Below are 24,717 nucleotides of genomic sequence, written 5' to 3'. Positions count from 1 at the left end.
TCTTTTCCATGCTGTTCTCATGATAGTGAATACATCTCACAAGGTCTGATGGCTTAAGAAATGGGAGTTTCCCCACACAAGCTCTCTCTCTTTGCCTGCTGCCATCCATGTAAGCTGTGACTCCTCCTTGCTTTCCACTATGACTGTGAGGCCTCCCCCGCCATGTGGAGCTGTAATTCCATTAAACCTTATTCTTTTGTAAATGGCCCAGGCTCAGGTATGTCTTTATTGGCAGTGTGAAAATGGACTAATACGCTTGGGTTGGGTTTTGAGTTTTTTGTTTGTTTCTTCTTCTATAAAATTGTTTTAAATTGCTGGGATTAGCTTAGCTTGCTGGATAACTGCCTTGGTGTTTTCCATAAAAGCTGATAATTTTCTGCCATTATTATTTTTTTTAGTTTCATTCTTGGTCTCTTCTCCTCTGGGACCGTAACTACATGTGTTATCACATTTGATATTGCCACATGGGTCAGTGATGCTCTGTTTAGTTTATCTTTTATATTTCCTTCTTTTTCTTTTGTTTGTTTATGTACTTCAGTTTGGATAATTTCTGTTGTCCTATATTCAACCTCATGAATTTTTTAATGTTTTCTACTATGAACAACCAGCCATTAGGCTCAATATGAAACATTTTGTTTCTCATATTACATTTTAATTACAGACTTTCAATCTGGTTGTTTTGTTGGAGTGTTATTTATTTTTATTTTTATTTTTATTTTTATTTTTAGATGGAGTTTTGCTCTTGTTACCCAGGCTGGAATGCAATGGCGTGGTCTCTGCTCACTGCAACCTCTGCCTCCCAGATTCAAGTGATTCTCTGCCTCAGCCTTCTGAGAAGCTGGGATTACAGGCATGCACTGCCACGCCTGGCTAATTTTTGAATTATTAGTAGAGATGGAATTTCACCATGTTGGTCAGGCTGGTCTTGAACTACTGACCTCAAGTGATCTACCCACTTTGGCCTCCTAAAGTGCTGGGATTACAGGTGTGAGCCACCTTGTCCAGCCTAGAGTGTCCACTTTCTTTACAGAAATTTCTGACTTCATTGATTCTACTTAATTTTTGAAATATAAAAAAACTTTATTATATTTATAATAGTTGTTTAAAACACTTGCCTGCAAATTTCAGCAATTAGGTCTTCTGTTTTTCTCCTTGTATTTATTGTTTCTCTTTATTATATTTCATGTCTTCTTTCTTCTGCCATGTCTCATATTTAACGTATGCTGGATTTTGCAAAAATAACTGTAAAGACTAATGTTAATGTTAAACCTTCCCTCTGTTAAGTTTTGTTTTGTTTCCCAAATTAGACTGAATCTATTTCTACTTTCAAATGGGTTCTGTCCTACCCAGATTTTCCCATGTTCTACAGAGGGTTGAATCTCTTAGATCTGTCAGAAGTTGAGCTGAAAGGGAAATAGATTATGGTTCCGCCTAGTTTTGACTCACTTTTGAATTCACCTTCAATAGAATCATAGATACAAATACCACAAGTGTGTGCAAGATTGAACACTTTTCACTTTTGAACCCTACTTCTATTGTTTTCTTATAAACATCCATGAAGGAGAGAAAAATGCTTAAAGTGAATGATTTATTTCTGTATTTGTGACTTTTCTAGATTCCAGTATTTCATGCTGCCACGTTTTAGTTAAAAGCCTGGCTGGCAATATGTGAACTACACAAAAAATTCAGGAAAAAAATTAAACCAAGTAAAAAGCATTGTTCAGCTATTGAGGCATGTAGGGTACGTCTACTGTTTGACAACTCTTCCTTCCTATATGTGACATTTCCCTCATCACTTTTCTATATAGGTAAGAGTTTATTTTTTTAAAATATGAATTTGATTAAGCCCTATATAAGCATCCTTCACTTGGTATGCTATGCATAGCTTTCAGTCATCATGATTTAGTTGAATAACCCCAGTCTCTCAACAACACAGATCAAATATCAGTTATTATGGCATATTAATTATGAGTAATTATATAAATTTTGCTTCTAGATATTCAGTCTACAAATCACTACATAAATAACAGATGTGTATGATGATCAGTGACCAAATATGTCACTTCTTTCAAAGTCTGTCAGTGGTTAGTCATTCCTCATGTGTTATTCAGTTCATTCACAGACAGCAAAGTGTGTAATTGCTTCCTTGTCTCCCAATGATAAAACCATGTAAAATTTTACCAAAAAGAAAATGGATAACTAAAAGAAGAAACTGTGAAACAAAGATAAAAGTACACCAATGAGTAAAAAAATGACAATACTGGAAATTAAATTTGAAGTAAATATAAATGTGAGTTACAGAAGAAATAGCTGACCTTGGTCTCCATACTGTCTTCCACATTTGGTGCATCATTTTACATTCCTACCGACAGTGTACAGCGTTCTCATTTCTTCACATCTTTCCCAACTTGTGATACAGTTTCGATATTTGTCTCTCCAGATCTTATATTGAAATTTGATCCCTAATATTTGGATTATGGGGATGAATCCCTCATGAATGGCTTAATCCCATTCATTGGTGCCATACCAATGGCTTGGTAATGAGTGAGTTCTTATTTGATTAGTTCCCGTGAGAACTAAAAAGACTAAAACTAAAAAGACTTGCTTTTCTGTCTTTCTTCCTCTCTTGTCATGTGAAGTCTGCTCCCTAAACACCACCACCACTTTCTGCTATGAGTGGAAACTTCCCGAGACGCTCACCAGAAGGAGATGTTGATGCCATGCTTGTTGTACAGCCTGCAGAATTATGAGCCAAATCTACCTTTTTAAAAATAAATTGCTCACTCTCTGATATTTCTTTATAGCAACACAAATGGACTAAGACAACTACTCTTTTATTAAATAATAGCTATCCTAACAGATATGAGGTGATATCTCACTGTAGTTTTGATCAGCACTTCCCTCATAACAAATTGTGTTGAGCATCTTTTCAAATCCTCATTGGCCACTTGTATGTCTTCTTTGGGAAATGAATCTGGAGGACATTGTGCTAACTGAAATAAGCTGGTCACATAAGGACAAGTACTGCATGATTCCGCTTATATTAGATATCTAAAACAGTAAAAAACATAGAAGTGCAGAATACAATAGTGGTTACCAGAGGCTGGGAGGTGTGGAAAGTGGGGAGCTATTCTTCAATGTGTATAAAGTTTCAGTTATGCTAGATGAATAAGTTCTGGAGATCTCCTGTACATTATAGTGCTTATTGTTAACAGCATGCTATTGTAAACTTTAAAATTTAAGAAGGTAAATCTCATGTTAAGTGTTCTTATCACAAAAAAATCACACAAGAAAACTTCAGGAGGTGTTGAATATGTCTATTACTTTGATTGTGGAGATGGTAGCATGGGTGTTTGCATATATCCAAATTCATCAAATTGTACACATTAAATATGTGCAATTCTTTGTATACAAAATATACCTCAACAAAGCTGTTAAAAACATTTAAAAATAGTACCATCCCTGTGGGGATGTAAACAAACCGAAATAAAGGAAAATAAGGGGTATGACAATTCACCAAGCTTTTAAAAATTGCATGTTCCATATCATAATTTATATGGTGAGCAAAAAAAAAAGCAAGTACTTACAAGTTACATGTAAGCTGTTTACAAAGAAATAAAACACTTTAATTCTCAATATCCCTAGTGTTCTAAATAATGTTTATAACTGACAGCAAGAAAGATTTTATGGTCTTGAAACAAATTGTAAAGGTCACAAAGCAATTGTAATTTTCCCCATAGATTATTAAGATTATTTTGTAGGATTTTAGTTTTTGTGTTTTAGTTTAGTTTTTTGTAGGATTTTAGTTTTCATTTTGATGGTCCCACACTATCAAGTAAAGTCAACACTGCCTTTTTATGTCTCCTACCTGTGCAAAATCTTTACTTATTCCAGGTAGTCTAATGTGAACTTTTGTGATATTTAAATCTGATACCAACAGAGCTAAGATCTCATACTTGAGTATTAATTTTGTTTCTAATAATTTAGTTTTTTAAATGACTGAGGCCTTACTAATTCTCTAGCTACACAAATCATGCTACTGCTTCCTTCACTCACCATGCCCCACTGAGTCTTTCATTGTTTGGACACATTAGTCCTTTCATATCTGAGGCCTTTACATTGGGAGTGCTTCCTTCTGCCTGGTATGCTTCTGAAATCTCTTTTAACCTCATTAATCTCATTCAACCTTCAGGTCTTAGGTTAAATATCATTTTCCAAAATCTTCCAATATTAGGTCTTCCTCTTGCATTATCTCTCAGTATATATTATAATTTATTCTATGTGCTTATCAAAATTTGTGTTTATATGTGTGGTTATTTACTTAATTTATCTTCACTAAATTATTAGCTCCATAAGTGAATAGATGAATAGTGTCTGTTTTGTTGACTTTTATGTCTCCAGTGCCAAACACAGTGCCTAGTACTAAGTAAATGCTAAGTAAATATGTGGTCAATTAATGGATTAATAAATACTTGTTAAAGAAATATACAAATTGGAAAAACAAGAAATAGGCTAGGATAAAGTGATGCTTATGCCAGCAGATAAAAGCATGGTTTGTTGGGGAAAACACTAGGTTAGGATTTTGAGATCCTGGTTTTGATTCCAGTATAAACCTTTGGCTTCCATTGTCCAACTGCTCTTCCTGCTCTATGGTCCTTTGACCAATCTCATCACTCTCATAATTCAACTATGTTTTCCATGTTGATCACTTCAAAATCTTTGTCTCCAGCCAGCGTTACCTCCTGTCTATAGATCTATATATGCAATTGGTCTTCTGGACATCTCCACTTCAGTACCCCACAAACAGCTTACATGCAACAAATCCTAAATGAAACATTTCTATCCAAATCCTGCTTCTTCTCCTGAAATTCCTAACTCTTTTATTGCAAACATTATTTACTTTGTCAATAAGTTATGAATCTGGAAGTCATTTCGTTACTCTACAGATCTAGTCAGTCACCAAGACCCACCAAAATCTCACCTCCTAAAATCTCACAATCCCACTCCTTATTCCCCAGCCCTGTCTCAACTTACCTAGCTCAACCCTCTTCATTTTTGCCTGGACTGATTCTGTCCCTTCTATTCCTATATCTTTTATACCTATTCTCCTCACAGATATTGCAGTGATTTTAATATGCTACTTCTATATATTTTTTTCTCCTATCCTCCCTTTGTTGCCTAAGAATCTTAGGAAAGTTGAAGAATCTTAGGATATTTTTGCTTCACTCTCGCAATGCCTATATGTACCATGAATGGAGGCAATATGAGCCCAGGTTGCGTACTATAATTGTTATAAATACTTATATATGTTACTTCTTTTCCATATTTCACAATTTCCCCTAACTTAGCCCCCTCTGAGGCCGTAACAACTTGTTTTCTATAAAAAGCAGTAAGAGTTTTCAGAAAATTGGAATATTTCTGCACTCTCCACCTTTGCCCTCAATTCTGTTCCTCTTCTGGTGTCCTGTCAATTGTTTTAACTTCCTCAGGGGGCTGTTGACATTTGTGATTTTCACCCCTGGAAAAGCTCCAGACAATCTGAGCACTATCAGCATCTTAGTGTCAGGAATATTGCCTCTCAAATGGTTGACAAACACTATGAACATATCAATCATATGAACATAATCTATCCCATACTCACAAAAGAAAATAGGCATCCCTTAATATTCACAAGGTATTGGTTCCAGGGCCCTCCACAGATACCAAAATCCACAGATGTCCAAGTCCCTTATATAAAATGGCATAGTATTTGCATATAACCTTTGCACATCTTCCCATATATTTTAAATAATATCCAGATGACTTATAATACATGATACAATGTTAATGCTATGTAAATAGTTATTATACTATATTTTTATTTGTATTATTTCATTGCTATAATACTATTTTTATTTTTGAAATATTTTTCATTCATGGTTGATTGAGTTCACAGATGTGGAACCCATAAATACAGAGGGCTGGCTATATTATAGATGCCCAAGATGAAAGTGAATGCAAAATATTACTCTATGGTACTCATTAAAAAAAAAAAAGGGATGAGGAACATTTGCCGTAAGTGGCTAGAGATGATCACAGAGGAATCTTCTCCTCTGAGTTGAGTGCTGATCTACTTCACCCTGATTATATTTTTAAGTACCACATTTTTTTTAGCCTACCACATTATAAAATATATATAAATATGATCATGTGGTAACTCTGCTTAGAATCCTTAAATGGCTGCCCATGGCTTCAATGGAGTTCCCTTAAAAGATAATGGCCACATTTTTTAATGACATGCAAGGCCCACTGTTGCCTAAATTCTTCCCTCTCTTAATTTGTCTCCTAGTACTCCATGCCTTGCAACATATACGAAAGCAAACTCCTTCCAGCTGCCTCCTCTCCTCCATTTAATCCTTATGAATTTGCTTATTTCATCTCTCTTTTATGTGATGGTAATTCCTAATCAACCTTTAACGTTCAAAGCAGAGAGGACACCAGCAAGATGTTGGAGTAGGAGATCCCAGCCTTTTTTCTTCCCACAGAGAACAGTTGGACAACTATCCACAAACAAAAACAGCTTTGGAAGGGCTCCTCAGGAGTCCCCTTAAGAAGCCACACAAATAGAGTAAAAGAAAAAAACATGAGAATGACCTCACAAAAAGGATCACTAGGGAGACCAGCATAGCTCAGCCATTTGGTGATGGCTTGGAACAGAAAAGAAAGATGGAGACTATCAGTATTAGACACCTGGTGAGAGCCACCATCATCTGTACTGGCATGATCTTCACAGGAGTCTGGGACACTTCTCCACTGAGGGCCTCAGCAGCCCTCATGGCTGCCACACATCCCACACACCCTTCACCACCATGAACCAAACAGGGTTAGCTTTCGAAGACCTCACTGGCTTGCTCCAACAGAGGACCCCAGAAATGTTGACTACTGAGGAAGTCAACAGAACAGCCACAATGGACCTCCTGCAGCATTCACAACTGACATCCCTCAGTTTTTTACATCCACAGTCTCCAGGTGCCTAAGCTAACACCCCTCCTACTACTCCTTTCTGGAGCCACCCCAGCTTCTGCCACCACAAGCATGCCAGCCCAGGGACCCAGCACAGACACAGTGCACATGCCCGTGAGTGGCCTCAGAACCCCAACCAGACCCTGGCTCCCATCGCTACATGCTTGCCAGCAGCTAACCACTACAGCCAGCCCTAGCATCCAGCTATGAAAGCACAAGCATGCAGCCCTTCTCCCATTGCTTGCCTCCACAGCTACACATGCACACATAGTCAGCCTGATCGCTGTTACTGACAAGCAGCTAATCTCTGCAACTTTTCACACATATGCCACCAACTTCAAATCCTATAGCCATGGGTGTGTACTCCACTGGCCCCTACTGATACATGTGTGCCTAAAGTCAACCCCAGGTCTTGCACCTAACCTCAGCCCTCATCACATGATTGCAGCTGGCCACCTCACCACACACATGCCTGCAGCCCACCTCCACAGATAAGCATGAGCCCACCACCATAATTTTGAAGCCAAAGAACACAATGACTGAATTAAATGCAATAGGGAACTTCAACAGCAGACTAGAACAAGAAGAATAAACATAAAGAAACCCAGAGATAGAGATAGATAGAACAAGAAGAATAAAAAATAAATAACCCCAGTCAGAGGATGATTTATAATTATTTTTCTTTCAGAAAAAAGAATGAAGAAAGCCTATTTTATCTATGGGCACCATCAAAATAATTAAATTTGTGTTATGGAAGTTCTACAAGGAGAAGAGAAACAAAATGACAGAAAGCTTATTTAAAATACAGAGGCTGAAAACTTCCCAAATCTGGGGAACAATGTAAAGATCCAGGTATATAAAGCTCAAAAGTCTTCAATACATTCACCCCAAAGAAGACTTCACCAAAACATAGTATGATTGACCTGTAAAAAATCAAAGACACTCAGAAATAAACCCACAAACCTACAACCATCTGATCTTTGACAAGACCAACAAAAGCAATGGTGAAAGGACTCCCCAGTCAATAAATGAGGCTGGGATAACCAGATAGCCATATGGCAAAGACTGAAGCTGGACCCCTACCTTTCATCATATAAAAAAATTAACTCAAATTTAAAGAGAGGCTGAGTATGGTGACTCACACGTGTAATCTCAGCACTTTGAGAGGCCATGGTGGGCAGATTGCCTAAGGTCAGGAGTTCAAGACCAGCCTGGCCAATATAGCAAAACCCCATCTCTACTAAAACTACAAAAATTCGCTGGGTATGGTAGTCCATGCCTGTAATCCCAGCTACACAAGAGGCTGAGGCAGGAGAACTTTTGAACCCAGGAGATGGAAGTTTCTGTGAGCCAAGATTGTGCCACTCCACTCCATCCTGGGCATCAAAGCGATTCTCCATCTCAAAAAAAAATGAAAAAATTTAAAAAAAAAAAAGATTTAAATGTAAAATCTCAAACTATAAGAATTCAAGAACACAACCTCAACGTCAGCCTTAGCAAAGAATTTTTGGCCAAGTCTCCAAAAGCAATTGTAATAAAAACAAAAATTGGCAAGTGGGACTGTATTGGTCCCTTCATGCACTGCTATAAATAAATGCCTGAGACTGGGTAATTTATAAAGAAAAGAGGTTTAATTGGCTTGCCGTTCTGCAGGCTGTACAGGAAGCATGATGCTGGCATCTGTTTCTGGGGAGGTCTCAGGAAACTCTGAATCATGGTGGAAAGCAAAGGGGAAGCAGGCAAGTCTTACATGCATGGTCAGAGCAGGAGAAAGAGAGAGAGGAGAGATGCTACACACTTTTAAACAACCAAATCTCCTGAGCACTCTATCAAAAGAACAGTACTAAAGGAATAGTGCTAAATCATTCATGAAGGATTGACTCTTGTGATCCAATCACCTTCCACCAGGCCCTTCCTCCAACACTGGGTATTACAACTGACCGTGAGATGTGGGTGTGGACACAGATCCTAACCATATCATTCTGCCCCTGGCCCCTCCAAAATCTCCTGTCTTTCTCACATTTCCACATACAATCATGCCTTTCCAACCATCCCCCAAAATGTTAACTCATTCTAGCATTAACTCAAAAGTTCAAGGTCCACAGTCTCTTCTGAGACAAGACTAGTCCCTTCTGCCAATGAGCTTGTAAAATAAAAAATAAGTTAGTTACTTCCACAATACAGTGGGACTATAGGCATTGGATAAATACTACCATTCCAAAAGGGAGAAATCAGCTAAAAGAAAGGGGCTCCAGGCCCCATGCAAGTCCAAAACACAGCAGGGCAGTCATTAAATCTTAAAGCTCCAAAATAATCTCCTTTGACTGTCTGTCTCACATCCAAAGCATACTGGTGCAAGAAGTGGATTCCCAGGTTTTGAGCAGCTCCCCCATTGTGGCTACTCTCATGAGCTGGTGTTGAGTGCTTGTGTCTTGTGGTGTTGGTGCAAGCTGTCAGTGGCTCTATAATCAAAGGTCTGGAGGATGGTGGCCCTCTTCTAACAGTTCCATTAGGCAGTGCCCCAGTGAAGACTCTGTATTGGGGCTCCAGTCCCACATTTCCCATCTTCTCTGCCCTAGTAGAGGTTCTCCATGAGGGCTCCACCCCTGTAGCAGGCTTCTACCTGGTCATCCAGGCTTTTCCATACATCTTCTGAAATCTAGGCAGAGACTTTCAAACCTCAGCTCTTGCACTCTGAAGACCTGCAGACTTGGCACCATGTGGAAGCTGCCAGGGCTTATAGCTTGCACCCTCTGAAGCAGCAGCCTGAGCTATGCCTGGATCCCTTTGGGCCATGGCTGGAACTGAAGCAGCTTGGATGCAGGGACTGGTGTCCCAAGGCTGTTCAGAGTGGCAGGCTCCTGGGCTGGCCCATGAAACCATTCTTCCCTTCCAGACCTCCAGGCCTGTTATGGGAGGGGCAGCCACAAAGGTCTCTGAAATGCCTTGGAGGCCTTTTCCCCATTGTTTTGGTTATCAGCATTTGCCTTCCTTTTAGTTATGCAAATTTCTGCAGCCTGCTTGAATTCCTCCTCTGAAAATGGGTTTTTCTTTTCTACCACATGGCCAAGCTGCAAATTTTCCAAACTTTTATGCTTTGCTTCCCTTTTAAATATAAGTTCCAGTTTCAGGCCATTTATTTGCTCATGCATATGAGCATAGGTTGTTGGAAGCAACCAGGTTACATCGTGGACATGCTACTAAGAAATTCTACCAAATGCCCTAAATCATCTCTCTCAAATTCAAAGTGTCACAGATCCCCAGGGCAGGGGCAAAATGCAGAAAGAAAAAAGAAAAGAAAAGAAAAGAAAGCTGTAAACAGAGTAAATGGACAACGTACAGAATGAGAGAAAATATTCACAAACTATCCATCTGACAAAGGCCAGATATCAAAAATCTATGCAGAACTTAAGTCAAAAAGCAAAGAGCAAATAATCCCATTAAAAATGGGCAAAGGACATGAGCAGACACTTCTCAAAAGAAGACATATGAGTGGTCAACAAACCTATAAAAAAAAGTTCTGTATCACTAATCATTAGAAAAATGCAAATCAAACCCACAATGAGATACCATCTCACACCAGTCAGAATGACTATTATTAAAAAATCAAAAGTCAGAAAACAACAGATGTTGGTGAGGCTGCTGAAAAAAAGGGAATGCTTATACACTGTTGGTAAGAATGTAAATTAGTCCAGCCACTGTGGAAAACAGTCTTGAGATTTCCCAAAGTACTTAAAACAGAGCTACCATTCAACCCAGCAGTCCTATTAATGGGTATATGTCCTAAGTAAAATAAATCATTCTACCAAAAGGATATATGCACTCGTAAATTTACTGCTGCATTATTCACAATAGCAGAGACATGGAATCAACCTAGATGCCCATCAATGGTAGATTGGATAAAGGCAATGTGCCACATATATAAGATGGAATACTATGCAGCCATAAAACAGAAAAATATATCCTTGACAGCAACATAAATGCAGCAGGAGGCCATAATTCTAAGCAAATTAAGAACAGAAAACCAAACACCACATGTTCTCACTTATAAGTGGGAGCTAAACATTGAGCATACATGGATATAAATATGGGATCAATAGACACTGTAGACTATTGGGGATGTAGGTAAAAAGGGGGGGCTTTAAAAACTACCTATCAAGGTACTATGCTCACTTCCTGGGTGAAAAGATTCATACCCCAAACCTCAGCATCATTCAATATCCCCATGTAACTAACCTGTATCCCCTGTAACTAAAGTAAAAGTTGAAATTTTTTTAAAAAATCAGAGATAAAGAATTCTCTAAGCAGCAAGAAAACATAAACACATGATATACACAGAAATCTTAGTAAGGCTATTAGTGAATTTCTCAGCAGAAAATTTGCAGACCAGGGTAGAGTGAGATAATACATTCAAATTGTTGAAAGCAAAAACTGCCACTCAAGAATACTTTACCTGATAAATTTAAAAAATAAAATAAAAAATAAAAAAATAAAAAAATAAAAAAAAATAAAAAAATAAAAAATAAATAAATAAAATAAAATAAAATAAAATTTAAAAATAAAATAAAAAAAAATAAAAAAAAATAAAAAAAAAAAGAATACTTTACCTGGCAAAGCAGTCCTTCACATATGATGGAAAAAGGAAGTATTTTCCAGATTTACAAAAAAAAAAGCTGAGATAGTTATCGCTAGACCTGCCTTACAAGAAATACTAAAAGGAGTTCTTCAATCATAAGTGAAAGTTGCTAATTATTATTAAAAACAAATAAATGTAGAAAACTCCTTGATAAAAGTAAGCACACAGTCAAATTCAGAATATTTCAATTTTTTTGTTTTTTGTTTTTTTATTTTTTGGACAGAGTCTTGCTCTTGTTGCCCAGGTTGGTGTACAATGGCACAATCTTGGCTTGCCACAACCTACACCTGGGTTCAAGTGAATCTCCTGCCTCAGCCTCTCGAGTAGCTGGGATTACAGGTATGCACCACCACACCAAGCTAATTTTGTATTTTTAGTAGAGCCGGGGTTTCTCCATATTGGCTAGGATGGTCTCAAACTCTCGACCTCAGGTGATCTGCCCACCTTGGCCTCCCATAGTGCTGGGATTTCAGGCATGAGCCACTGCACCCAGCCCAGAATACTTTAATATTTTTAATATTTTAATAATAGTATGTAAATTGCTTATAACTCATATGAAGGTTAAAAGATAGAAGTATTATTACAAAAACCACAGCTACAATTTTATACAAAATGTACAATATGACATCCAAAACATAAAACATTTCGGAAAGTAAAACTGTAGATTTTATGTACGCAATTGAAGTTAAGTTGCTATCAGCTTAAATTGTTTGGTATAACTATAAGAGGTTTCATGTCAGCTTAATTATCACCACAAAGCAAAAGCATATAGCAGATACACAAAGAAAAAGAGAAAATAATCAAAGCATACCACTCCAAAATAATACATATTATTGTACAAAGAAAATGAGCAAGCAAAAAAAAAAAAACAAAACAAAACAGGATTTACAGTACACACAGAAAACAATTTTTTTTTTTTTTTTTTTTGAGACGGAGTCTCACAGTGTCACACAGGCTGGAGTGCAGTGGCACAATCTTGGCTCACTGCAAGCTCCACCTCCCGGGTTCACGCCATTCTCCTGCCCCAGCCTCCAGAGTAGCTGGGACTACAGGTGCCCGCCACCACGCCTGGCTAATTTTTTTGTATTTTTTAGTAGAGATGGGGTTTCACCATGCTAGCCAGGATGATCTTGATCTCCTGACCTCATGATCCACCCATCTTGGCCTCCCAAAGTGCTGGGATTACAGGCATGAGCCACCACGCCTGGCCCCAGAAAACAATTTTTTATATGGCAGTAGTGAATCCCTGCCTATTAATAATTACTTTAAATGTAAGTAGACTAACCTCTATCAAAAAACATAAAGTGGCTGAATGGACATTTTTTTAAAAAGACCCAACTATCTGTTACCTACAAGAGACTTATTTCACATAGAGAACATTCCATCTAACTGCAGCACATAACACATTATTTTCAAGCAAACATGGAACATTCTCCAGAACAGATTATATGTTAGACCATGAAATAAGCCTTAACAAATTTTAAAAGATTAAAATCATATCAAGATCTTTTCTGACTATAATGGTATAAAACTGAAAGCCAATAATAGAAGGAATTTCATAAAATACATAAATATATGGAAGTTAAACAATATACTCTTTAGCAAGTGGGTCAAATAAGAAATCGAAGAAGAAATTTAAAATTATTTTTAGACAAATGAAAGTGAAAATACAATGTACCAAAACCTCTGTGATTATGCAAAAGCAGTTCTAAGAGGGATATCTATAATAAATGCTTACATGAAAAAGAAGAAAGGTCTCCAAAAATCACAACAACTTAGCATTAAACCTCATAGAATCAGGAAAATAGGAACAAACTACGACCAAATTTCATAGAATGTAGGAAATAAAGATCAGAGCATAAATAAATAAAGCAGTGACTAGAAAAGCAATAGAAAAGATTACAAAACTAACTTGGATCTTGAAAAGATAAAATTGACAAACTTTTAGCTAGACTGAAAAAGGAGCAAAGGTACAAATATTTCTAATAAACATTAGTATTTCTAATGAAATACTTCTAATGAACATTAATGCAAAAATCCTCAACAAAATATTAGCCAACCATTATTCAACAACATATCAAAAAATGATACATTATGACCAAGTAGGATTTATCCCTGGAATGGAAGTTTGGCTTAACATACACAAATCAATCAATGTAATACACCACACCAACAGAACAAAAGGCACATGATCATCTCAATACATCAAGAAAGGACATTTCAAAAAGTTCAATACCCTTTCTTGATGTAAAGTCTCAAAAATTTAGATACAGAATAAATTTTTCTCAAATTATCACAGCCATTTATAAAAAATCCAAAGCTGACATAATAATCAATGGAGAAAACATGAAAGCTTTTTTTTCTAAGATCCAATACAAGGTAAGGATGCCTTCTATTGCCATTTCTATTCAACATAGACTGAAAGTACTAGTAAGAACAATCAGACAAGAAAAGAAAATAAGAGTATCCAAATCTGAAAAGAAGAAATAAATATCTTTATTTGTAGATGACATGACCTTATATGTAGAAAACCTTAAAGACATCACCAAAAAACTGTTAGACCTATAAAATGAATTCAATAAAGTTACGGGGTACAAAATTAACATTCAAAAACTCAGTTGCATTTTTTACTCCAATAATGACTTACCTCAAAATGAAACTTTTTAAAGTCTCATTTACAATAGCATCAAAAAGAATAAAAACTTTTGAAATAAATCTAAATAAGGAAATGAAAGACCTGTACACTGAAAACTATAAAACATGAATCAAAAAACTGAACATGATATAAATAAATGAAAAGATAATTTGGAATAATTACTATTGTAAAAATGCCCATACTACTCAAAACGATCTACATATGCAAAGCATACTTCATCATCATTCCAATAACATTTTCCACAGAAATAAAAAAAAAATTCTAAAATTTATATGGAACCACAATATACTCCACAAAATGTATACAGAACCACAAAATACCTGCACAAAAGCCAAATAAAAGTTAAGGAAAAAAAAAAGTTGGAAGCATTACGTTCCTTAATTTCAAATTATACTACAAAGCTACAGTTTTCAAAGAGTATAGTACTGGCATAAAAACAGACACATAGACTAATGGAACAGATTTTAGATCCCCAAAGTAAACCCAAGCATATGTGGTCAACTAATTTTCAACGAGGATGCCAAGAATACAAAATAGTAATTCGATTAGTCTCTTCAATAAATGGTGTTAGGAAAACTAAATATATACGTGAAAAAGAATGAAACTATATATTTATCTTGCATCATACACAAAAATCAACTTAAAATAAATTGAAGACTTAAATATAAGACCTGAAACTAACATTTCTAAAGGACATTGGACAAAGGTCTTGACATTGGCCTTGGCAGTAATATTTTTGGATATCACACCAAATGCTTAGACAACAAAAGCAAAAGTAAACAAGTAAAACTATATCAAACTAAAAAACTTCTACACAGGAAACAATCAACAAAATGCAAAGGCAGCCTATGAACTAATAGAATATTTTCAACCTATATATCTGAAAAGGGGCTAATACTCAAAAATATGTAAGTAATTCACACGACTTGATAGAAAATAGTAATAATAACCTGATTTTAAAATGGACAAATAACTAGACAGTTTTCCAAAGAAGACATTAAAAATGGTCAACAGGCCTATGAAAAGGTACTCAACATAACTAATTATTAGGGTAATGCAAATTATAACTACGATGAGGTATCACCTCACATCTTTTAGAATGACTGTTATCAAGAAGACATGATAACAAATATTGGCAAGGATGTGGAAAAAAGAGAGTCCTTACACTCTATTGGTAGTAATGTAAATTGGTGCAGCCATTATGGAGAACACCAAAGAAGTTCTTCAGAAGTAAAACAGAGCTATCATAGGACTCGCCAATCCCTCTTCTAAATATATACACAAAGGAAATGAAATCAGCGCCTTTTGGAGATATTTGCACTCTCTTGGCCATCACAGCATTATTCACAATAGCCAAGATATGGAAACAACCTAAGTGTGCATGGATAGATAAAAGGCTTAAGAAATTATGGTATATATGAACAATGAAATATTAGTTGACCTTTAGAAAGCAGGATATTCTGTCTTTTGTGAACACGTGAATGAACCTGGAGTGAGTTTTGATAAGTGAAATAAGCCAGGCACTAAAAGAAAAAGATAGCATGATCTCACTTATATGTAGAATCTTAAAAAAAAAACTAAAATACATAGAAAGAGAGTGGAAAGGTGGTTATCAGATATGGAGACAGTAAGGGAAATAAGGAGATACAGGTTGAAGAGTAAAAAGTTGCAGTTCTGTCAAATGAATATGTAGAGATCTAATGTAGAGCATGAGGAGGACAATAGTTAATAATACTGTATACTTTACATCTGCTATGAAAGTAGATTTTAAGTGCTCTTAACCACAAAAAAAAAGCCTAACTGACATAATGAATATGTTCATTTGCTTGGTTGCAGTAACCATTTCACTATTTATAAGTGTATCAAAACATCATGTGGTGCACCTTAAATATACACCATTTAGAAAGAGGAAAGATTATCAAACAAAGAAGACATACCACGTGGCCAGTACATTCATGGAAAAAAGCCCAACATCACTAATCATTAGAGAAACAAATTAAAATCACAATGAAACAGATGGATAGTATAAGACCAAAGATTAAACTCTTGAAAGAATCAAAAGGAAAAGCCAAATATAAAAAACATGTAGCCAAAACAGAGAATGCTTTTGATGAACTCATCAGTAGACTGAACATGGCCAAGAAAAAGAATCAGTGAGCTAGAGGACAATGCAATAGAAACTTCCCTAATGAAAATGGGCAAATAAATAAATAAGAGAGAGAGGGGAAATAATGAAAATCAAAAACAGAGCACATTCAATGTATAAAGAAAAAAATTAAAGGTATAACATACTTATAATTGGTATCCCATAAGGAGAAAAGGGAAAACGGAATTAGGAGAAATATGTAAATAATGACTGAGAACTTTTCAAACTTACTGACAGACACCAAACCACAAATATAGGAAACTCAGAGAATAACAAACATGATTAAATACCAGAACAAATAAAAACAAACAAAACCCTAGAAAAATCATTACCAATCTGAAGAAAACTAGAGACAAAATGTTAAGAGTCCAGAGTTATATACACATATGCATAAACACACACAAACACACACACTTCACTACCCAAAGAGGAACAATAATTTAATTACAGTAGACTTCTCACCAGAAACCATATAACCAAGATAACAATAATATAAAATGTCCAAAATGTTGTAGAAGAGTAACACCAAGAATTTTAATCCCAATAAAATAGTCTTTTAAAGTGAAAAAATAAGAAGATTTTTCAGAGAAACAAAGCTGAGTAAATTGAATACCAGTAGCCTACTCCAGCAAGAAATGTTAAAAAGAAGTTCTAAAGGGAATAGAATACAGTGTAGAATATATAGTGCAGAAATTGAAAGCTCCATAAATAAAGAAGGTTGGCAATGGAATAAATGACGATTTTGTAAAAAGCCAAACAAAATTATGAGACGTCATCTTACACCTGCTAAAATGGCTGTGATCAAAAAGATAAGTGATAAATTTGAGCAAAAATGTAGAGAAAAAGGAACCTTTGTATACTGTTGTTGGAAATGTAAATTAGTACAGACATTATGGGAAATAGGGAGGTTTCTTAAAAATTTTAAAATAGAACTACCATATGATCCAACAGTCCCACTTCTGGGCATATATCCAAAGTAAATGAATATAGGATCTTAAAGAGATAGCTTCACTCCCATGTTCATTGCAGCAGTATTCACAGTAACCGAGATATGGAATTAATGTAAGTGTCCATCAGTGAATTAATGGGTAAAGAAATGTGATATATATATTCAGCCTTTCAAAAGAAGAAAATTCTGTCAACACAGATATACCTGGAGGATATTAATGTTAAGTGAAAAATACCAGGCACAGAAAAACAAATACTGCATGATTGCACTTATAGGTGGAATCTAAAAAAGTCAATCTCATAGAAGCAGAGTTCAGAATATGGTTGCCAGGGGCTGCGCAATGGCAGAAGTGAGAATGGGGAGATATTGGTTAGAGAGTATAAATTTTTGGTTAGGATTAATAAGTTCTAGATATCTATTGAACAGCATGGTGGTTATAATTAATAACATAGTATAGTCAAAAATTGGTAAGACAGCACATCTTAAATATTTCTGCCACAAAAAGTTAGGTATGTGAGGTGATAAATATAATGCTTGATGTGATTTAATCATTTCATAATGTATACATATATCAAAACATCACATTTGGCTTCTTGTGGCCAAGATGGCCAACTAGAAGCAGCTAATCTGTGTGGCTCACAGAGAGGAACAAAAGGGGAGAGTAAATACAGCATATTCAACTGAAACATCCTGATACTGTCATTGAGACTAATTAAGGAAACAACTTGACTTACAGAGAATGAAGAAGATCAAGACAGAACAACAGCCCACCCAGTAACAACACAGAGCCAGGGGAACATCCACCACGCAGGGAAGTGGTGAGTGAACATGCAACCCCAGGAAACCATACTTCTCCCACAGATCTTTGCAATCCTGAGGTTAGGAGATCTCCTTGTAAACCTGCTTTACCAGGGCCTTCAGTCTGACAGACAGCTGTGTGAAGTCTCAGCAGATCAGCTGCTCAGGAATGCATGAGGCCCTGGAGCCTTAGATACTCAGGCTTTCCAACCTGCAGGCCCCACTTTTGCAGCACCTCACAAGATAAGACACACTAGCTTGGAATTCCAGCCAGCCACCAGTAGCAGCATTGCACCTCCCTAAGAAGGAGCTCCCTGTGGGAGGGACAGGCCAATATGTTTGCTGTTTGGGCACCTCAGCCATTCCAGGCTTTAGTCTTTGAGAGTCCGAACTGACCAGGAGTGGAAGGAATCCTTCAGCACAGAACAGCTGCTGTACCAAAACGTGGCCAGACTACTGCTTTAAGTGGGTGCCCAACTCATTCCTCCTCACTGAGAGGGACATCTCAACCAGGGACTCTAGCTACCCACCTCTCATGTTCTCCAACCAACAGAGATTTGAATTCTCCCTGGGACAGCATCCTCAGAGGGAGGGGTGGACTGTCATCTTTGTTGTTGGCGCAACTTAGCCAATGTAGCCTTCAGATTTCAGAGAGTCTGAGCTAACCAGGGATGGAAGGGATCTCCCATCACAGCACAGCTGCCCTACCAAAAGGTGGCCAGACTGCTCCTTTAAGCGGGTTTCCAATTCCACCCCTCCTCACTGGGTGGGAGCTCCCATCCAGGGCCCTCAGTCAGCATTGTCAGTGTTTTCTGGCCAACAGAGAATTGTAATCTCCCTGGGATGGAGATCCCAGAGGGAAGGATGAGCTGCCGTCTTTGCTGTTTGGGTGATTTCACCATCCCAGCCTTTGGGCTTCAGAGTGTCTGAGGTGACTGGGGACTGAAGTGGATCCCCAGCACAGCACAGTCACGCTACCAAAATGTGGCCAGAGTGCTTTTTTAAGTGGGGCCCCAATCCCATTCTGCCTCACTGGGTGGGAACCTCCCAAATGATGTCTCCAACCACCTCCTATAGGTGCCTTTGGGCCAGCAACAGGCTCATGCCTCTCTAGGACAGGCCTACCAGAGGGAGAGACAGGCTGCTATTTTTGCTATTTCACAGCCTTCACTGGTGATACTTACAGGTACTGGAAAATCCGAGGTGCCTGGGAACTAGAATGGGCCCCAAGCATACCACAGCAGCCCTATGGAAAAGAATCCAGATTGCTACATGTGTGCCCATGCCCCTATCTCCTTAAGGGCAGGTCCTTCAGGCCTGGGCCTCCAGCCACACAACATCAGAGCTATTGTACCAGTAGCAACTTGGCAACTCCCTGGACAGAGCCTCCAGGTCAACTGAAAGCCTCTTTGCCACTGCCTCTGCAGTGGCACTGCCTTTGCCACGCTCAGACTAATGAAAGAGCAAAGACCCTAAGTGCCTTATCCACACCTCCAACATCCTCCCCACATAGCCCCCAAAACTGCTTGTCACAAGAAAGGGAACCCCTGGCTTAGGCCCACAGCACAAACCGTCCATCGCGGGCTGATTGCACTGAGTGATTGCTGACTTACCTGTATCTCTCTGGGGTGAAGCCCCCAGAAGATAAGCAAATGACCCTCAAAAACAACCACTACTGAATTCCTTTCCTCTTCTGCCTTCAAGTTGGGGAACAAACATAAAGACTAAAATCTCCCCAGAGCTGCAGGGAGCAGCCTAGGAGTGCCACATCACAGTCTACCACCAGCACTCATGGGGGAGAGGAACCCACACTTTCAGAACACAAAGAGGGAGCATAGCTGCAACTGTGAGGAAATATAGGGGAGCCACATACTGAGCAAGAGTCTACAAACTGACCAATAAGTTTGCCACCTGGTGGATCACACCCCAAAGCTTCAACCATAAAAATACCTCACTAACATGCCCCCCTTTGAAACCAGAGACAAGAAGGCAGCATCAAATAAAGACCCTGCAAAAAGACTCACCCCAGTGACAACATCCAGAAAAGAAGTCTATTGACTATACTGAATCTATACTGCAGTTAAAGAAACACCCACACTCAGAAATGAGAAAAAAACAGTGCAAGAAATCTGGCAACTCAAATGGCCAGAGTATTATATGTCCTCCAAATGACCACACCAGTTCTCCAACAAGAGTTCTTAATAAGGCTGAACTGGCTGGAATGACAGAAATAGAATTCAGAATATGGATAGGAACAAAGATCATCAAGGTTTAGGAGGATGACAATACCCAATCCAAGGAAAATAAGAATCACAATAAAGTGATACAGGAGCTGAGGGATAAAATAACCAATATAAAAAAGAACCTAGTGGGTCTGACAGAGCTGAATAACAAAATATAGGAATTTCACAATGCAATCACAAGTATTATTAAATAACAGCAAAATAAACCAAGCTGAAGAAAGAATCTCAGAACTTGAAGACTGGCCCTCTGAAATAAGATGGTCAGACAAAATGAAAGTAAAAGGAATAAAAAGGAATGAACAAAATCTCTGAGAAGTATGGGATTATGTAAAGAGGCCAAATCTATACATCATTGGCATCCCTGAAATGGGGAGGGAAAAAGTAAACAACTTGGGAAACATATTTCAGGATATCTCCAATGAAAACTTCCCCAACCTTGCTAGAGAGGTCAACAGTCAAATTCAGGAAACACAGAGAATTCCTGCAAGATTCTCCACAAGAAGATCACCCTCAAGACACATAATTGTCAGGTTTTCCAAGGTCAAGATGAAGGAAAGAATGTTAAAGGCAGCTAGATAGAAAGCTCAGGTCACCTACAAATGAAACCTCATTAGGTTAATAGAGCACACATCTCAGCTGAAATCTTACAAGCCAGAAGAAATTGGAGGCCTATATTTAACATTCTTAAAGAAAGAAATCTTCAACTAAGAATTTCACATCCAGGCAAACTAAGCTTCCTAAGTGATGGTGAAATAGAATCTTTTTATATAAGCAAATGTTGGGGAAATTCATTACCACTAGACCTGCCTTACAGGAGATCTTGAAAAGAGCAATAAATAAAAGAAGGAAAGATTGGAAACAGCTAATACAAAAACACACTTAAATGCACAGACTAGTGTCATAGTAAAGCAACTATACAAACAAACCAACATAATAACCAGCTAACAGCACAATGACAAGATCAAATCCACAATATTAATACAAACCACGAATGTAACAAGATAAATACCCCACTTAAAAGACAGAGTGGCAAGCTGTATAAAAAGCAAGACTTAATGTATGCTGTCTTCAAGAGACTCATCTCACACATAATGACACTCATAGGCTCAAAATAAAAGGATGGAGAAAAACCTGTCAAGCAAATAGAAAACAGAAAAGGTAGGGGTTGCAATACTAATTTTAGACAAAATGGATTTTAAACAAACAAAGATCATAAAAGAAAAAGAAGGGCATTACCTAATAGTAAAACGTTCAGTTCAACAAGAAGACCTAACTATCCTAAATATATACGCACCCAGTATAGGAGAACCTAAATTTATAAGTCAAGTTCTTAGAGACCTACAAAGAGACGTAGACTACCACACAAAAATAGTGGGGGACTTCAACACTCCGCTGAGAATATCAGACAGACCATCAAGGCAGAAAATTAACAAAGATATTCAGGACCTAAACTCAACATTGAGCCAAATGGATCTGACAAACCTTTCCAAAACTCTTTACCCAAAAACAAAAGAGTATACATTCTTCTTATCACTGCATGTCATGTATTCTAAAATTGACCATATCATTGGACATAAAACGATCCTCCACAAATGTAAAAGAACGAAAATCATACCAAACACACCTTAGGACGACACTGCAATAAAAATAGAGTTCAAGACAATGAAAGCGGCTCAAAACCATGGAATTACATGGAAATTAAACAGTATGTTCCTGAATGACTGTTAAGTAAATAATGAAATTAAGGCAGAAATCAAGAAGTTCTTTGAAAATAATAAGAACAAAGATAAAACACACAAGAATCCCTGGGACACAGCTAAGGAAATGTTAAGCAAGAAATTCATAGCACTAAATGCCCACATAGAAAAGTTAGAGAGATCTCAAATAAACAACCTAATTTCACAACTGAAAGAATCAGAGAAGCAAGAAAAAATTAACTCCAAAGCTAGCAGAAGATGAGAAATAACAATAATCAGAGCTTAACTGAAGAAAATTGAGACTCAAAAAACCATGCAAATAATCAACAAATCCAGGAGTTTGTATTTTGAAAAAATTAATAAAATACATAGGCCGCTAGCTAGACTAATACAGAGGAAAAGAGAGAAGATTAAAATAAACACAATTAGAAATGACAAACGGACTGTAATTACTGAACCCACAGAAATAAAAACAACCATTAGAAACTATTACAAACACCTCTACACAGACAAACTAGAAAACCTAGAAGAAATAGATAGATTCCTGGACACATAAACCCACCCAAAACTAAACAAGAAAGAAGTTGAATCCCTGAATAGACCAATAACAAGTTCTGAAATTGAGGCAGTAATTAATAGCCTACCAACCAAAAAAAGCCCAGGACCAGATGGATTCACAGCCAAATTCTATCAGAGGTACAGAGAGGAGCTCATACCATTTCTTCTGAAACTATTCCAAACAATAGAGAGAGATTCCTCCCTAACTCATTCTGTGAGGCCATCATCATTTTGATACCAAAACCTAGCAGAGACACAACAAAACAAGAAAACTTCAGACCAATATCCTTGATGAATATCAATGCAAAAATTCTCAATAAAATACTGGCAAATCAAACCCAGCAGCACATCAAAAATCTTATCCACCACAATCAAATTGGCTTCAACCCTGGGATGCAAGTTTGGTTCAGCATATGCAAATCAATAAACGTAATTCATCACATAAACAGAGCTAAATACAAAACCACATGATTATCTCAATAGACTCAGAAGAGGCCCTCAATGAAATTCAACATCCCTTCATGTTAAAAACTCTCAATAACTAGGTATTGAAAGAACATAACTCAAAATAGTAAGCGTCATATATGACAAACCCAAAGCCCATATCATATTGAATGGTCAAAAGCTGCAAGCATTTCCCTTGAAAATCAGTCCAAGAGAAGGATGTCCTCTGTCACCACTCCTATTCAACATAGTATTGGAAGTTCTGGACACAGCAATCAGGCAAGAGAAGGAAATAAAGTGTATTCAAACAGGAAGAGAGGAAGTCAGACTATCTTTGTCTGCAGATGACATAATTCTATATCTAGAAAACCCTGTTGTCTCAGCCCAAAAGCTTATTAAGCTGATAAATAACGTCAGCAAAGTCTCAGGATACAAAATCAATGTGCAAAGATTACTGGCATTCCTATACACCAACAACAGGCAAGCTGAGAGCCCAATCATAAATGATCTCCCATTCACAATTGCCACAAAAAGCATAAAATACCTAGGAATACAGCTAACAAGGGAAGTGAAGGACTTCTTCAAGGAGAACTACAACCACTGCTCAAACAAATCAGAGAGGACACAAACAAATGAAGAAATATTCCATTCTCATGGATAAGAAGAATCAATATTGTTGAAAATGGCCATACTGCCCAAAGTATTTTATGGTTTCAATGCTATTCTCATTAAACTACCATTGTCATTATTTACAAAATTACAAAAAGTATTTAAAAATTCTTATGGAGCCAAAAAGCCTGAATAGCCAAGACAATCCTAAGCAAAAAGAACAAAGCTGGAGGCATCATGCTACCCAACTTCAAACTATACTACAAGGCTACGGTAACCAAAACAGCATGATACTGGTACAAGAACTAGCACATATGCCAATAGAACATAATAGAGAACTCAGAAGTAAGACCACACACCTACAACCATCTGATCTTTGACAAACTTGACAAAACAAGCAGTGGGAAAATGACCTCCCTATTTAATAAATGGTGCTGAGAGTGCTGGCTAGTGCGGTAAAGATATACCATGGAATACTATGCCGCCATGAAAAGGAATGAGATAATGTCTTTTGTAGGTACATGGATGGAGTTGGAAGCCATTATCCTCAGCAAACTAATGCAGGAACAGAAAACCAAACACCATGTGTCCTCACTTTTAAATGGGAGCTGAATGATGAAAACATATGGACACGTGAGGAGGAACAACACACAATGGGGCCTGTCAGTGTGGGGGCAGTGGGAGAAAGGAGAACATCAAGAAAAGTAGCTGATAAATGCTGGCTGGGCTTAATACGTAGGTGATGGGATGATCTATGTAGCAAACCACCATAGCACACACTTACCTTTGTGACAAACCTGCACATCCTACACATGTACCCCTGAACTTAAGAGAAAAGTTGAAGAGAAAAAAACAAGAAATCTCCTTTAATTAAAAAAAAAGAGAGAAGGAATAAACACTGGCACAGACAAGGATGCCCTATCTCACCACTTCTATTCAACATAGTATTGGAAGTCCTAGCCAGAGCAATCAGGTAAGA

This window comes from Macaca mulatta, chromosome 15 (assembly GCF_049350105.2).
Source record: "Macaca mulatta isolate MMU2019108-1 chromosome 15, T2T-MMU8v2.0, whole genome shotgun sequence".
In the NCBI taxonomy this organism is placed as follows: Eukaryota; Metazoa; Chordata; class Mammalia; order Primates; family Cercopithecidae; genus Macaca; species Macaca mulatta.
Note: the sequence above shows the minus strand (reverse complement) of the source record.